Genomic DNA, 10,000 nt, shown 5'->3' with positions numbered 1-10,000 from the left:
TGCAGGTCCCGAGCCGCCAACATGTTCTTAGTATCGTGTTCCCCAAACCTGGGTGACGGGCACCACAGGGCGGCAGAGCCATCGCACTTGCCGGGTGGCAGAGGAAGGACCGGACTATGTACCATAGCGGCCAACCACTCCCAGAGCCGGTCGTGCGGGGCTCGAGGTCTGCTCTCAACGTCACATGCTTCTGTGAGTGCTCAGGCAAGGGTCAGACCACATCCTTCCTGGCAGCACCCAAAGCAACCAGGCCGCTCGTGTCTCTCGCCTTCATTTTTCGACACAAGCGCCTGAGGAGGGACGCCACCCCTCCCCTTGCGTCAAGAGACCTCCCCACCGGCCTCTGACTGATTCTTAGAACGGACGGAAAGAGTCGGGCAAGCCTGTCAAAGATTTGAGCGTATGTCAAAAGCTTTAGACTTCCGCGAACTCTCTGGCTTGCACTGAGACCCGAGGTCGATGTGCTCAGCACCACGGGGCCCCTTTCGCCTGCAGGTCCCGAGCCGCCAACATGTTCTTAGTATCGTGTTCCCCAAACCTGGGTGACGGGCACCACAGGGCGACAGAGCCATCGCACTTGCCGGGTGGCAGAGGAAGGACCGGACTATGTACAATAGCGGCCAACGACTCCCAGAGCCGGTTGTGCGGGGCTCGAGGTCTGCTCTCAACATCACATGCTTTTGGATGTGCTCAGGCAAGGGTCAGACCACATCCTTCCTGGCAGCACCCAAAGCAACCAGGCCGCTCGCGTCTCTCGCCTTCATTTTTCGACACAAGCGCCTGAGGAGGGACGCCACCCCTCCCCTTTGCGTCAAGAGACCTCCCCACCGGCCTCTGACTGATTCTTAGAACGGACGGAAAGAGTCGGGCAAGCCTGTCAAAGCTTTGAGCGAATGTCAAAAGCTTTAGACTTCCGCGAACTCTCCGGCTTGCACTGAGACGCGAGGTCGATGTGCTAAGCACCACGGGGCCCCTTTCGCCTGCAGGTCCCGAGCCGCCAACATGTTCTTAGTATCGTGTTCTCCAATCCTGGGTGACGGGCACCGCAGGGAGGCAGAGCCATCGCACTTGCCGGGTGGCAGAGGAAGGACCGGACTATGTACAATAGCGGCCAACGACTCCCAGAGCCGGTTGTGCGGCGTCTGCTCTCAGCCTAAGAGGCTTCTGGGAGTGCTCAGGCAAGGGTCAGCCTGCACCCTTGCTGGCAGCACCCAGGGGAACCAGGACGCTTGCATCTCTCGCCTTCATTTTCGACACAAGCGCCTGAGGAGGGACGCCACCCCTCCCCTTGCGTCAAGAGACCTCCCCACCAGCCTCTGACTGATTCTTAGAACGGACGGAAAGAGTCGGGCAAGCCTGTCAAAGCTTTGAGCGAATGTCAAAAGCTTTAGACTTCCGCGAACTCTCCGGCTTGCACTGAGACGCGAGGTCGATGTGCTAAGCACCACGGGGCCCCTTTCGCCTGCAGGTCCCGAGCCGCCAACATGTTCTTAGTATCGTGTTCTCCAAACCTGGGTGACGGCACCGCAGGGAGGCAGAGCCATCGCACTTGCCGGGTGGCAGAGGAAGGACCGGACTATGTACAATAGCGGCCAACGACTCCCAGAGCCGGTAGTGCGGCGTCTGCTCTCAGCCTAAGAGGCTTCTGGGAGTGCTCAGGCAAGGGTCAGCCTGCACCCTTGCTGGCAGCACCCAGGGGAACCAGGACGCTTGCATCTCTCGCCTTCATTTTCGACACAAACGCCTGAGGAGGGAAGCCAACCCTCCGTGTGTCAAGAGACCGTCCCCGCCCCGGCCTCCGACTGATTCTTAGAACGGACGGAAAGAGTCAGGCAAGCCTGTTAAGACTTCCGCGAACTCTCCGGCTTGCACTGAGACGCGAGGTCGATGTGCTCAGCACCACGGGGCCCCTTTCGCCTGCAGGTCCCGAGCCGCCAACATGTTCTAAGTATCGTGTTCTCCAAACCTGGGTGACGGGCACCGCAGGGAGGCAGAGCCATCGCACTTGCCGGGTGGCAGAGGAAGGACCGGACTATGTACAATAGCGGCCAACGACTCCCAGAGCCGGTAGTGCGGCGCCTGCTCTCAGCCTAAGAGGCTTTTGGGAGTGCTCAGGCAAGGGTCAGCCTGCACCCTTGCTGGCAGCACCCAGGGGAACCAGGACGCTTGCATCTCTCGCCTTCATTTTCGACACAAACGCCTGAGGAGGGAAGCCAACCCTCCGTGTGTCAAGAGACCGTCCCCGCCCCGGCCTCCGACTGATTCTTAGAACGGACGGAAAGAGTCAGGCAAGCCTGTTAAGACTTCCGCGAACTCTCCGGCTTGCACTGAGACGCGAGGTCGATGTGCTCAGCACCACGGGGCCCCCTTCGCCTGCAGGTCCCGAGCCGCCAACATGTTCTAAGTATCGTGTTCCCCAAACCTGGGTGACGAGCACCGCAGGGAGGCAGAGCCATCGCACTTGCCGGGTGGCAGAGGAAGGACCGGACTATGTACAATAGCGGCCAACGACTCCCAGAGCCGGTAGTGCGGCGCCTGCTCTCAGCTTAAGAGGCTTTTGGGAGTGCTCAGGCAAGGGTCAGCCTGCACCCTTGCTGGCAGCACCCAGGGGAACCAGGACGCTTGCATCTCTCGCCTTCATTTTCGACACAAACACCTGAGGAGGGAAGCCAACCCTCCGTGTGTCAAGAGACCGTCCCCGCCCCGGCCTCCGACTGATTCTTAGAACGGACGGAAAGAGTCAGGCAAGCCTGTCAAAGAATTGAGCAGATGTCAAAATCTTTTAAGACTTCCGCGAACTCTCCGGCTTGCACTGAGACCCGAGGTCGATGTGCTCAGCACCACGGGGCCCCTTTCGCCTGCAGGTCCCGAGCCGCCAACATGTTCTAAGTATCGTGTTCCCCAAACCTGGGTGACGAGCACCGCAGGGCGGCAGAGCCATCGCACTTGCCGGGTGGCAGAGGAAGGACCGGACTATGTACAATAGCGGCCAACCACTCCCAGAGCCGGTAGTGCGGCGTGCGAGGTCTGCTCTCAGCGGAAGAGGGTTTTGGGAATGCTCAGGCAAGGGCCAGCCTGCACCCTTCCTGGCCGCTCCCACGGGAACCAGGCTACTTGCAATCCTTTCCCCCAATAGCAAGTGCCTTTTGGAGGGACGGCCGGAGTCAACGTGGGGTTTGCCCGCCCTCCAAAGTGTCAAGAGACCGCCGCACAGGCCTCTGACTGATTCTTAGAACAGGCAGCAAGAGTTGGGTAAGTCTGTCGAAAATTTGACAAAGTGTCAAAAATTAGACTTCCGAGAGCTCTTGGGCATGCACACAGGCCTGTCATTCAAGTGCTCTGCCCGCGGAACCGTTTTTCGGATGCCTTTCAAAGTGGTCCCGCGCCGCCATTTTGTTCTAAAAATCGTGTTCCCAGAAATCTCCGGGTACCCCGCCAACCTCACTGTGTCACAATGTCAAGTGGCACTGAATGGGTCTGAATTTCAAATTCGACTGCTTCGCTCTGGAACTCGAACCCGGCAAAACCGTTTGGATTTTTCCCGGTCCAGACTTCCGCGGCAGACAAAGTTAAAGTTTTCGGGCTGCAGACTCAAAACGACATCTGGCCAACCGCCGGGCTCAATTCGCCCAGTTCCTCCGGCACTTCGGAACTCATGTTCGGCATGAGTTTTTGAATCTTTCCCGATGCTTCGGCATTTTCCTCCGCTGACACTTAGAATATTTTTCACACTTGGCCGAAAATTTTTCTAAGTTTTTCTGGTTACTGATTTCTTCTTTTCGGGCATTTTTCTAAGTTTTCTTGGTTACTCATTTCTCATTTTCAAACATTTTTCTAAGTTTTTCTGGTTACTGATTTCTTCTTTTTGGGCATTTTTCTAAGTTTTCTTGGTTACTCATTTCTCATTTTCAAACATTTTTCTAAGTTTTTCTGGTTACTCATTTCTCATTTTCAAACATTTTTCTAAGTTTTTCTGGTTACTGATTTCTTCTTTTTGGGCATTTTTCTAAGTTTTCTTGGTTACTCATTTCTCATTTTCAAACATTTTTCTAAGTTTTTCTGGTTACTGATTTCTTCTTTTTGGGCATTTTTCTAAGTTTTCTTGGTTACTCATTTCTCATTTTCAAACATTTTTCTAAGTTTTCTTGGTTACTCATTTCTCATTTTCAAACATTTTTCTAAGTTTTTCTGGTTACTGATTTCTTCTTTTTGGGCATTTTTCTAAGTTTTCTTGGTTACTCATTTCTCATTTTCAAACATTTTTCTAAGTTTTTCTGGTTACTCATTTCTCATTTTCAAACATTTTTCTAAGTTTTTCTGGTTACTGATTTCTTCTTTTTGGGCATTTTTCTAAGTTTTCTTGGTTACTCATTTCTCATTTTCAAACATTTTTCTAAGTTTTTCTGGTTACTCATTTCTCATTTTCAAACATTTTTCTAAGTTTTTCTGGTTACTCATTTCTGCTTTTCCAACGTTTTACTAAGTTTTGCTGGTTACTGAGTTCACACTTTTAAACATTTTCGGGCATTTTTCTACGTTTTTCATGTTACTCATTTAGCACTTTCAGGCACTTTCCTATGCTTTCCTGCTTACTGATTTCACACTTTTAAGCATCTTCGGGCATGTTCCCTAAGTTTTGCAGTTCATTCGTTTGGGACAGTCAGGCAGCTTTCCTAAGCTTTCCTGGTAACCGAATTCACATTGTTGAGAACTTTGGAACCCTTCCCTAAGCTGTGCTGGTTACTCACTTTACCTCTTCAGACACTTGCCCCCGTTGTGACAGAGACCACTTCCCGACTCGGGAAATTCACCAAATTCGGCCTGAACTCAGAGGGCAGTCCCCCCTCGAAGGCGTGGAAGTCGGCAGAATCGCCGGGTCAAATCCGGCTGAGCTACCCGGCTTGGAAGCCTCAAAGTCGGTATGAGCTGTCAGGTTCACTCCCATCCCCGTTTGGACCACTTCCCGACTCGGGAAATTCACCAAATTCGGCCTGAACTCAGAGGACAGTCCCCCCTCGAAGGCGTGACAGTCGGCAGAACCGCCGGATCAAATCCGGCTGAGCTACCCGGCCCCGAAGCCTCAAAGTCGGTAAGAGCTGTCAGGTTCACTCCCATCCCCGTTTGGACCACTTCCCGACTCGGGAAATTCACCAAATTCGGCCTGAACTTATACAACAGTCCCCCCTCGAAGGCGTGACAGTCGGCAGAACCGCCGGATCAAATCCGGGTGAGCTACCCGGCTTGGAAGCCCCAAAGTCGGTAAGAGCTGTCAGGTTCACTCCCATCCCCGTTTGGACCACTTCCCGACTCGGGAAATTCACCAAATTCGGCCTGAACTTATACAACAGTCCCCCCTCGAAGGCGTGACAGTCGCTAGAACCGCCGGATCAAATCCGGTTGAGCTACCCGGCTTGGAAGCCCCAAAGTCGGTAAGAGCTGTCAGGTTCACTCCCATCCCCGTTTGGACCACTTCCCGACTTAGGAAATTCACCAAATTCGGCCTGAACTTAGAGGAGAGTCCCCGCTCGAAGGCGTGGAAGTCGGCAGAATCGCCGGGTCAAATCCGACTGAGCTACCCGGCCCCGAAGCCTCAATGTCGGTAAGAGCTGTCAGGTTCACTCCCATCCCCGTTTGGACCACTTCCCGACTCGGGAAATTCACCAAATTCGGCCTGAACTTAGACAACAGTCCCCCCTCGAAGCCGTGGCAGTCGCTAGAACCGCCGGATCAAATCCGGTTGAGCTACCCGGCTTGGAAGCCCCAAAGTCGGTATGAGCTGTCAGGTTCACTCCCATCCCCGTTTGGACCACTTCCCGACTTAGGAAAATCACCAAATTCGGCCTGAACTCAGAGGGCAGGCCCCCCTCGAAGGCCAGGCATTCGGCAGAACCGCCGGGTCAAATCCGACTGTGCTACCCGGCCCCAAAGCCTCAAAGTTGGTATGAGCAGTTAGGTTCACTCCCATCCCCGTTTGGACCACTTCCCGACTTAGGAAATTCACCAAATTCGGCCTGAACTTAGAGGAGAGTCCCCGCTCGAAGGCGTGGAAGTCGGCAGAATCGCCGGGTCAAATCCGACTGAGCTACCCGGCCCCGAAGCCTCAATGTCGGTAAGAGCTGTCAGGTTCACTCCCATCCCCGTTTGGACCACTTCCCGACTCGGGAAATTCACCAAATTCGGCCTGAACTTAGACAACAGTCCCCCCTCGAAGCCGTGGCAGTCGCTAGAACCGCCGGATCAAATCCGGTTGAGCTACCCGGCTTGGAAGCCCCAAAGTCGGTATGAGCTGTCAGGTTCACTCCCATCCCCGTTTGGACCACTTCCCGACTTAGGAAAATCACCAAATTCGGCCTGAACTCAGAGGGCAGGCCCCCCTCGAAGGCCAGGCATTCGGCAGAACCGCCGGGTCAAATCCGACTGTGCTACCCGGCCCCAAAGCCTCAAAGTTGGTATGAGCAGTTAGGTTCACTCCCATCCCCGTTTGGACCACTTCCCGACTTAGGAAATTCACCAAATTCGGCCTGAACTTAGAGGAGAGTCCCCGCTCGAAGGCGTGGAAGTCGGCAGAATCGCCGGGTCAAATCCGACTGAGCTACCCGGCCCCGAAGCCTCAATGTCGGTAAGAGCTGTCAGGTTCACTCCCATCCCCGTTTGGACCACTTCCCGACTCGGGAAATTCACCAAATTCGGCCTGAACTTAGACAACAGTCCCCCCTCGAAGCCGTGGCAGTCGCTAGAACCGCTGGTTCAAATCCGGTTGAGCTACCCGGCTTGGAAGCCCCAAAGTCGGTATGAGCTGTCAGGTTCACTCCCATCCCCGTTTGGACCACTTCCCGACTTAGGAAAATCACCAAATTCGGCCTGAACTCAGAGGGCAGGCCCCCCTCGAAGGCCAGGCATTCGGCAGAACCGCCGGGTCAAATCCGACTGTGCTACCCGGCCCCAAAGCCTCAAAGTTGGTATGAGCAGTTAGGTTCACTCCCAAACCCGTTGGGACCACTTCCCGACTTAGGAAATTCACCAAATCCGGCCTGAACTTAGACAACAGTCCCCCCTCGAAGGCGTGACAGTCGGTAGAACCGCCGGGTCAAATCCGGCTGAGCTACCCGATTTGGAAGCCTTCAACACAAAACCCATCCGGCAATGCCACTCAAAAAGGGCCCAAATTCAGAAACACCCCCTTCAATAGGTACCACTTCCTCGGAGACACTACCGGGACACGCTCCCCTCGGCGAAAATTAAGCCCCCACCACTAACTGAAGCCAACCGCAGCCCCAACTTCAACGGAGAAATCAGTAACCAATTCAAAAATGCACTTGGTTACTGATTTGTACTGCTTCAAAAATATTCTAAGTGTCGCTGGTTACTGATTTGTACTGCTCCAAAAATATTCTAAGTGTCACTGGATACTGATTTGTACTGACTCAAAAATATTCTAAGTGTCGCTGGTTACTGATTTGTACTGACTGAAAAATATTCTAAGTGTCGCTGGTTACTGATTTGTACTGACTCAAAAATATTCTAAGTGTCAGTGGTTACTGATTTGTACTGCTCCAAAAATATTCTAAGTGTCGCTGGTTACTGATTTGTAATGCTCCAAAAATATTCTAAGTGTCGCTGGTTACTGATTTGTACTGCTTCAAAAATATTCTAAGTGTCAGCGGTTACTGATTTGTACTGCTTCAAAAATATTCTAAGTGTCGCTGGTTACTGATTTGTACTGCTTCAAAAATATTCTAAGTGTCAGTGGTTACTGATTTGTACTGCGTCAAAAATATTCTAAGTGTCGCTGGTTACTGATTTGTACTGCTCCAAAAATATTCTAAGTGTCGCTGGTTACTGATTTGTACTGCTTCAAAAATATTCTAAGTGTCGCTGGTTACTGATTTGTACTGCTTCAAAAATATTCTAAGTGTCAGTGGTTACTGATTTGTACTGCTTCAAAAATATTCTAAGTGTCGCTGGTTACTGATTTGTACTGCTTCAAAAATATTCTAAGTGTCAGTGGTTACTGATTTGTACTGCTTCAAAAATATTCTAAGTGTCGCTGGTTACTGATTTGTACTGCTTCAAAAATATTCTAAGTGTCAGTGGTTACTGATTTGTACTGCTCCAAAAATATTCTAAGTGTCGCTGGTTACTGATTTGTACTGCTTCAAAAATATTCTAAGTGTCAGTGGTTACTGATTTGTACTGCTCCAAAAATATTCTAAGTGTCGCTGGTTACTGATTTGTACTGCTTCAAAAATATTCTAAGTGTCAGCGGTTACTGATTTGTACTGCTTCAAAAATATTCTAAGTGTCAGTGGTTACTGATTTGTACTGCTTCAAAAATATTCTAAGTGTCGCTGGTTACTGATTTGTACTGCTTCAAAAATATTCTAAGTGTCAGTGGTTACTGATTTGTACTGCTCCAAAAATATTCTAAGTGTCGCTGGTTACTGATTTGTACTGCTTCAAAAATATTCTAAGTGTCAGTGGTTACTGATTTGTACTGCTTCAAAAATATTCTAAGTGTCGCTGGTTACTGATTTGTACTGCTTCAAAAATATTCTAAGTGTCAGTGGTTACTGATTTGTACTGCTTCAAAAATATTCTAAGTGTCGCTGGTTACTGATTTGTACTGCTCCAAAAATATTCTAAGTGTCGCTGGTTACTGATTTGTACTGCTTCAAAAATATTCTAAGTGTCGCTGGTTACTGATTTGTACTGCTCCAAAAATATTCTAAGTGTCGCTGGTTACTGATTTGTACTGCTTCAAAAATATTCTAAGTGTCGCTGGTTACTGATTTGTACTGCTTCAAAAATATTCTAAGTGTCAGTGGTTACTGATTTGTACTGCTTCAAAAATATTCTAAGTGTCGCTGGTTACTGATTTGTACTGACTCAAAAATATTCTAAGTGGGGCTGGTTACTGATTTGTACTGCTCCAAAAATATTCTAAGTGTCGCTGGTTACTGATTTGTACTGCTTCAAAAATATTCTAAGTGTCAGCGGTTACTGATTTGTACTGCTTCAAAAATATTCTAAGTGTCAGTGGTTACTGATTTGTACTGCTTCAAAAATATTCTAAGTGTCGCCGGTTACTGATTTGTACTGCTTCAAAAATATTCTAAGTGTCAGTGGTTACTGATTTGTACTGCTTCAAAAATATTCTAAGTGTCGCCGGTTACTGATTTGTACTGCTTCAAAAATATTCTAAGTGTCAGTGGTTACTGATTTGTACTGCTCCAAAAATATTCTAAGTGTCGCTGGTTACTGATTTGTACTGCTTCAAAAATATTCTAAGTGTCAGCGGTTACTGATTTGTACTGCTTCAAAAATATTCTAAGTGTCAGTGGTTACTGATTTGTACTGCTTCAAAAATATTCTAAGTGTCGCTGGTTACTGATTTGTACTGCTTCAAAAATATTCTAAGTGTCAGTGGTTACTGATTTGTACTGCTTCAAAAATATTCTAAGTGTCGCTGGTTACTGATTTGTACTGCTCCAAAAATATTCTAAGTGTCGCTGGTTACTGATTTGTACTGCTTCAAAAATATTCTAAGTGTCGCTGGTTACTGATTTGTACTGCTTCAAAAATATTCTAAGTGTCAGTGGTTACTGATTTGTACTGCTTCAAAAATATTCTAAGTGTCGCTGGTTACTGATTTGTACTGATTCAAAAATATTCTAAGTGTCAGTGGTTACTGATTTGTACTGCTTCAACAATATTCTAAGTGTCGCTGGTTACTGATTTGTACTGCTTCAAAAATATTCTAAGTGTCTGTGGTTACTGATTTGTACTGCTTCAAAAATATTCTAAGTGTCGCTGGTTACTGATTTGTACTGCTCCAAAAATATTCTAAGTGTCGCTGGTTACTGATTTGTACTGCTTCAAAAATATTCTAAGTGTCGCTGGTTACTGATTTGTACTGCTCCAAAAATATTCTAAGTGTCGCTGGTTACTGATTTGTACTGCTTCAAAAATATTCTAAGTGTCGCTGGTTACTGATTTGTAC

This window comes from Hemiscyllium ocellatum (genome assembly GCF_020745735.1).
Source record: "Hemiscyllium ocellatum isolate sHemOce1 chromosome 15 unlocalized genomic scaffold, sHemOce1.pat.X.cur. SUPER_15_unloc_23, whole genome shotgun sequence".
NCBI classification, from domain to species: Eukaryota; Metazoa; Chordata; class Chondrichthyes; order Orectolobiformes; family Hemiscylliidae; genus Hemiscyllium; species Hemiscyllium ocellatum.
Note: the sequence above shows the minus strand (reverse complement) of the source record.